Below are 6,000 nucleotides of genomic sequence, written 5' to 3' on the forward strand. Positions count from 1 at the left end.
ATGGTGACACCAGGTTAGCACATAAGGGAGATAGCTAACTCAGCCAAACTAGGTTTTTAAGATTTGAAAGTTATGGTGTAAAAATACAATTATTTACAGGTTTGTTTTGATGCTGGTCCAAGGATAGTGGTTCTTAGTTTTCAAACTCTTGTAGCCTATCTTAAACCATGATTGGGGAGTATGTGATTCACTTAAGTGATAAATTATTTAAATGTTAAATAATTTGCAGAGGTTTGTTTGTTTGTTTGTTTGTTTTGAGACAGAGTCTCGCTCTGTCGCCCAGGCTGGAGTGCAGTGGCAGGATCTCAGCTCACTGCGACCTCTGCTTCCTGCTTTGAAGCAGTTCTCCCTGCCTCAGCCTCCCGAGTAGCTGGGATTACAGGCGCCCACTACCACGCCCGGCTAAGTTTTTTGTATTTTTACTAGAGATGGGGTTTTGCCACGTTGGCCAGGCTGGTCTTGAACTCCTGACCTCAGGTGATCTGCTCCCCCCTCGACTTCCCAAAGTGCTGGGACTGCAGGCACGAGCCACCGTGCCTGGCGAGAAATTTTTTTAATGTTAAAAACATTTCAAGTCACTGTGTTTATTTTTGGAAAGGATGACATTTATAATACTGATACTTTTAGTTCCCAGTTTTACATGGCTGGTCTTCTGCCTTGCATAGTACTTTAAATAGGTTGAGTTTTTCTAAATGCATAGGTAAGTAGGCAGTTTAATACAAAGATGTTTAATACTACTAGAATTATTTTGCTGTTACTTTTCCTACTGTATACACCTCTTGTTTATCCCTATTCCTCTACACCTCTCCCCCTCTTTTTTTTTTTTTTAAAGCTTCTGTATATGTAACTAGTAGTTGCTGGTTAGTGTTGCTTGGTTTAAGGATGTCACTGACCACTGTCTGCTGGTTAAAAGATTAGCCATCTTTTTCTTTTTTAAACAAATATAATTCATAAATCAGCTTACCCATAGCTTTATTGGGGAGAATAAAAACAAAGGGAGGGCTGACCTCCCTTTAAACATTACTGCTTCTAAACAGTTCTACTTAGGCAGTAAATAAAAGGAAACCAACTCATTTACTATTGCCGTCTTTGTAATTTTGGGGAAAGTAGCCACAGCTGTTGGGTAAAATGTTTATAAACTATTGGCATATTTTATTTTCTTGTTTTATTCTTCATGATTATCTCAAACACAAATTTTGTAAAACTAAACATATTTACTCTCTATGCTTTCTCCCATTTTTAGGTATTAAAAAGTAATCGAAGTATGAAGAGGACATGGTATCAAGCAGTCATTCAATGACTATAACCTCTACTCCCTTGGGATTGTAGAATTATAACTTTTTAAAAAATGTATAAATTATACCTGGCCTGTACAGCCGTTTCCTACCTACTCTTCTTGTAAACTCTGCTGCTTCCCAACACAACTAGAGTGCAATTTTGGCATCTTAGGAGGGAAAAAGGACAGTTTACAACTGTGGCCCTATTTATTACACAGTTTGTCTATCATGTCTTAAATTTAGTCTTTTCTGTGCCAAGCTAACTGTACCTTATAGGACTGTACTTTTTGTATTTGTTTCTTGTCTATTTTTTAATCTCAGTTATTTTAAATTACCTAGTTGCTACTGCTTCTTTTCTTTTCCTATTGAAGTTTTAGTCTTCCTTTTTTTTTTTTTTTAAAGAGAAAATGGAACATTTAGGTTAAATGTCTTTAAATTTTACCACTTACAACACTACATGCCCATAAAATATATCCAGTCAGTACTGTATTTTAAAATCCCTTGAAATGATATTATTAGGGTTAAAATTACTTGTATTGTTTCTGAAGTTTGCTCCTGAAAACTACTGTTTGAGCACTGAAACCTTACAAATGCCTAACTAGGCATTTGAGATTGAGCAAGGCTACTTGTTATCTCATGAAATGCCTGTTGCCGAGTTATTTTGAATAGAAATATTTTAAAGTATCAAAAACAGATCTTAGTTTAAGAGAGTTTGGAAAAGGAATTATATTTCTCTTTTTCCTGATTCTGTATTCCACAAGTCTTGATGGAATGAAAATACCCTGCTTTATTCTGGTGAGCCTGCTAGCTAATATAAGTATTGGACAGGTAATAATTTGTCATCTTTAATATTAGTAAAATGAATTAAGATATTATAGGATTAAACATAATTTTATACTGTTAGTACTTTATTGGCTGACCTAAATTTATAGCCTGTGGAAATTGAGAAAAATGAAGAAACAGGACACATATGTGATGAATTAAAAATATATATAGGTCAATTTTGGTCTGAAATCCCTGAGGTGTTTTTAACCTGCTACACTAATTTGTACACTAATTTATTTCTTGTTTAGTCTAAAAATAGTAATTTGTTTGCAAGTCACTAATAATCATTAAATAAATTATTTTGTTGGCCATAGCCCATAATTTTGTAATTAGTACTAAGTGTATACGTATTTTTGCCACTTTTTCCTCAGATGATTAAAGTAAGTCAACAGCTTATTTTAGGAAACTATAAAATAATAGGGAAAGAGATTTCACTATTTGCTTCATCAATGGTAGGGGGCGGTGACTGCAACTGTGTTAGCAGAAATTCACAGAGAATGGGGATTTAAGGTTAGTCAGTAGAGAAACTTGGAAAGTTCTGTGTTAGGATCTGGCTGGCAGAATTAACTTTTTGCAAAAGTTTTATACACAGATATTTGTATTAAATTTGGAGCCATAGTCAGAAGACTCAGATCATAATTGGCTTATTTTTCTATTTCCTTAACTATTGTAATTTCCACTTTTATAATAATTTTGATTTAAAATATAAATTTATTTATTTATTTTTTTAATAGTCAAAAATCTTTGCTGTCGTAGTCTGCAACCTCTAAAATGATTGTGTTGCTTTTAGGATTGATCAGAAGAAACACTCCAAAAATCGAAATGAAATGTTGGTGCAGCCAGATATAAGTAATACAGTTAACAAGCAAAAAGAGTGCTGCCACCTCTTTATGATCGTTTTCTAAGTGAAGAAACATTTGGCTGCGTTCACATAGACCTGTATGTTTTGTTTTCAGTTGAAAACTTGCCTCCTTTGGCAATATTCATAAATGAAGCAGAATTTTTTTTTCTCTTTTTTCCGAATATGTTAGTTTCGTTCTTGTAAGATGTATCATGGGTATTGGTGCTGTGTAGTGAACAATGAATTTTAATTAGCATGTGGTTCAGAATATACAATGTTAGGTTTTTAAAAATATCTTGATGGTTCTTTTCTATTTATAATTTCAGACTTTCATAAAGTGTACCAAGAATTTCATAAATTTGTTTTCAGTGAACTGCTTTTTGTTATGGTAGGTCATTAAACACAGCACTTACTCTTAAAAATGAAAATTTCTGATTGTCTAGGATATTGACACATTTCAATTTGCAGTATCTTTTTGACTGGATATATTAACGTTCCTCTGAATGGCATTGACAGATGGTTCAGAAGAGAAACTCAGTGAAATAAAGAGAATAATATTTATTCATGGCGATTAATTAAATTATTTGCCTAACTTAAGCAAACTAACTGCTGTGCTTAACTCTCAGTTTGTGCTTAACTCCATTTAACATGAGGTGACAGAAGAGTCTGAGTGTACCTGTGGATTATGTTGGTTTATTTTCAGTGCTTGAAGATACATTCACAAATACTTGGTTTGGGAAGACACCGTTTAATTTTAAGTTAACTTGCATGCTGTAAATGCGTTTTATGTTTAAATAAAGAGGAAGATTTTTTGAAATGTAATGACTTTCTTAAAACTTAAGTGTTACATTGATTTTACATGACTGAGTTCAGGCATGTCTTGACAGAATAGTGACTGATACATCATTATATTTATGTATATTTTGTTTCCTAATGTCTTGCAGTCTTTTAGACAGCAGGTATTAAATGTGTAGAGCTAGAAATGAATGACCAGTCTCACCTATAAAACTTTTTTTTTTTGAGATGGAGTCTTGCTCTGTCCCCCAGGCTGGAGTGCAGTGGTGTAATCTCAGCTCACTGCAACCTTCACCACCTGGATTCAAGTGCGGATTCAGGGACTCCTGGATTCAAGGACTCCTGCCTCAGTCTCCAAGTAGCTGGGATTACAGGCATGCGCCACCATGCCCAGCTAATTTTTGTATTTGTAGTAGAGATGGGGTTTCACCATGTTGGCCAGGCTGGTCTCGAGCTCCTGACCTCATGTGATCCTCCCGCCTCCGCCTCGAAAAGTGCTGGGATTACAGGCATGAGCCACTGCGCCCGGCCAGTCTCACCTGTATTTTACTTTGTATAGTCCCCATTGTTCATCTGAGTCTGGTGGTTTTATTAACCAGGATAATAACACCTGTTAATGTTTGTTTTTTAGATACTTCCTCGATCTTTCAGGTCTAGCTGGAGAATAACTTTAAAAAGATTGTTCCTAAATTCAAGTGGCAATTTTTATTTCTTGTTTTGGGGTACATTGGGCTTTATATGTTTTTACACTATTGTAGAAAATTTTAAGCAGATATGAAATCAGACAGTAATAAACTCCAAGTACCAGTTACTCAGTGTCAACAATTATCAACTATAGCTAATCTTGTTTCATCCATAATCTACTCATCTTCCCCCAACAACCCCCCCACATTATTTTGAAGCAATCCTAGAAAACATACACTTTTTTTTTTTTTTTTTTAGACGTAGTCTCGCTCTGTTGCCCAGGCTGGAGTGCAGTAGTGTGATCTCAGCTCACTGCAGGCTCTGCCTCCCTGGTTCAAGCCATTTTCCTGCCTCAGCCTCCCAAGTAGATGGGACTACAGGCGCCTGCACCATGCCCGGCTAATTTTTTTTATTATTTTATTTTATTTATTTATTTATTTATTTTAGTAGAGATGGGGTTTCACGGTGTTAGCCAGGATCTCGATCTCCTGACCTCGTGATCTGCCCGCCTCAGCCCCCCAAAGTGCTGGGATTACAGGCATGAGCCAGCACGCCCGGCATTTGCTGCTTTAATAAGTATTTCAGTATGTATTTTTAAAAGATAAGGACTCCTTAAAACATACCCAACAAATACCATTATCACATCAAAAAATTTATAATTTCCTGATATTCAGATATTTAGTTTTTGTAAACAGTTTGAGTGAAGATCCAATGGAAGTTCATATATTAATGAAGAGTCCCACTCTTTTTTCATTGCAATGTATGAAGAAAATAACTTTTTTGCCTTGTAGTTTCCTAGATACTGCAGTTGCATCCCTTTCATATCATTTAACAAATTTCTGTGTCCTTTATATTTCCTATAAATTTGTTTTGGATCCACAGACATAATCAGATTCAGATAGTTGTTTTGTTGGATGGGGACAGTATTTATAGGTGGTGGTATTCTTCCATCAGGTGACACATCATGTGTACTTGTCTGTTCTTGAACTGTTAAGTCACTATTGATCAGTGCCTAGATCCATCAATTAAATAGGGAATACAGAATTACAGTATTTTTTTTCATTTGTTTGCTGCAGTAGAGAAACTTGGTCTCTTACTTGGTTATCTAGTGGGAATGGGGGTGTGTGTGTATAGTTTGTATAGGAAAGATAAGGTAAATGCTTCTTTCCCTTTATTTATAAGCTTCAAAATGAGCTGCATCACTACGATCTTCCAGTAGTGACTAGTTTTGTATTTTTTCCTTTTTATTTTATTTTTTAGCTGTGCTCTATGAGCCTTCATACTAATTTTTTTTCCTTTCCTGGAGAAATCTGAAAAGTTTTTTTCCCAAATTAAAAAAAAAATCACAGCACATCTAAGGAATGGGATGCAAAAGGGAATATAGGAGTGATAGAAACTAGTGAGAAAATTTATACACTCATGCAGGCAAACTAGGATAGGGGGTGGATAATTAATACAGTATCATAACTGATGGCTGGAGAATTAGATTTTTAAAATTATTTTTGAATTGAGATGGGGTCTTTTTTTTCTTTTTTTTTTTTGAGACGGGGTCTTGTCACCCAGGCTGGAGTACAGTGG

The 6,000-nt window shown here is 35.2% G+C and overlaps 1 protein-coding gene across 2 annotated transcripts in view; it reads left to right on the forward strand.

Annotated features, from left to right (window-relative positions):
• The window catches only part of KIF5B (kinesin family member 5B), a 47,250-nt gene extending 43,485 nt beyond the window's left edge, over positions 1-3,765 (forward strand). For both annotated transcript variants that reach the window (XM_003903528.4, XM_021943161.2), the window contains one exon: positions 1,244-3,765. The gene's annotated coding sequence lies outside the window, so the exon portion shown is untranslated. The remainder of the gene's footprint in view (positions 1-1,243) is intronic.
• Positions 3,766-6,000: the final 2,235 nt, after the last annotated feature.

The sequence above is a fragment of the Papio anubis genome, chromosome 11, assembly GCF_008728515.1.
Source record: "Papio anubis isolate 15944 chromosome 11, Panubis1.0, whole genome shotgun sequence".
Classification (NCBI taxonomy): domain Eukaryota; kingdom Metazoa; phylum Chordata; class Mammalia; order Primates; family Cercopithecidae; genus Papio; species Papio anubis.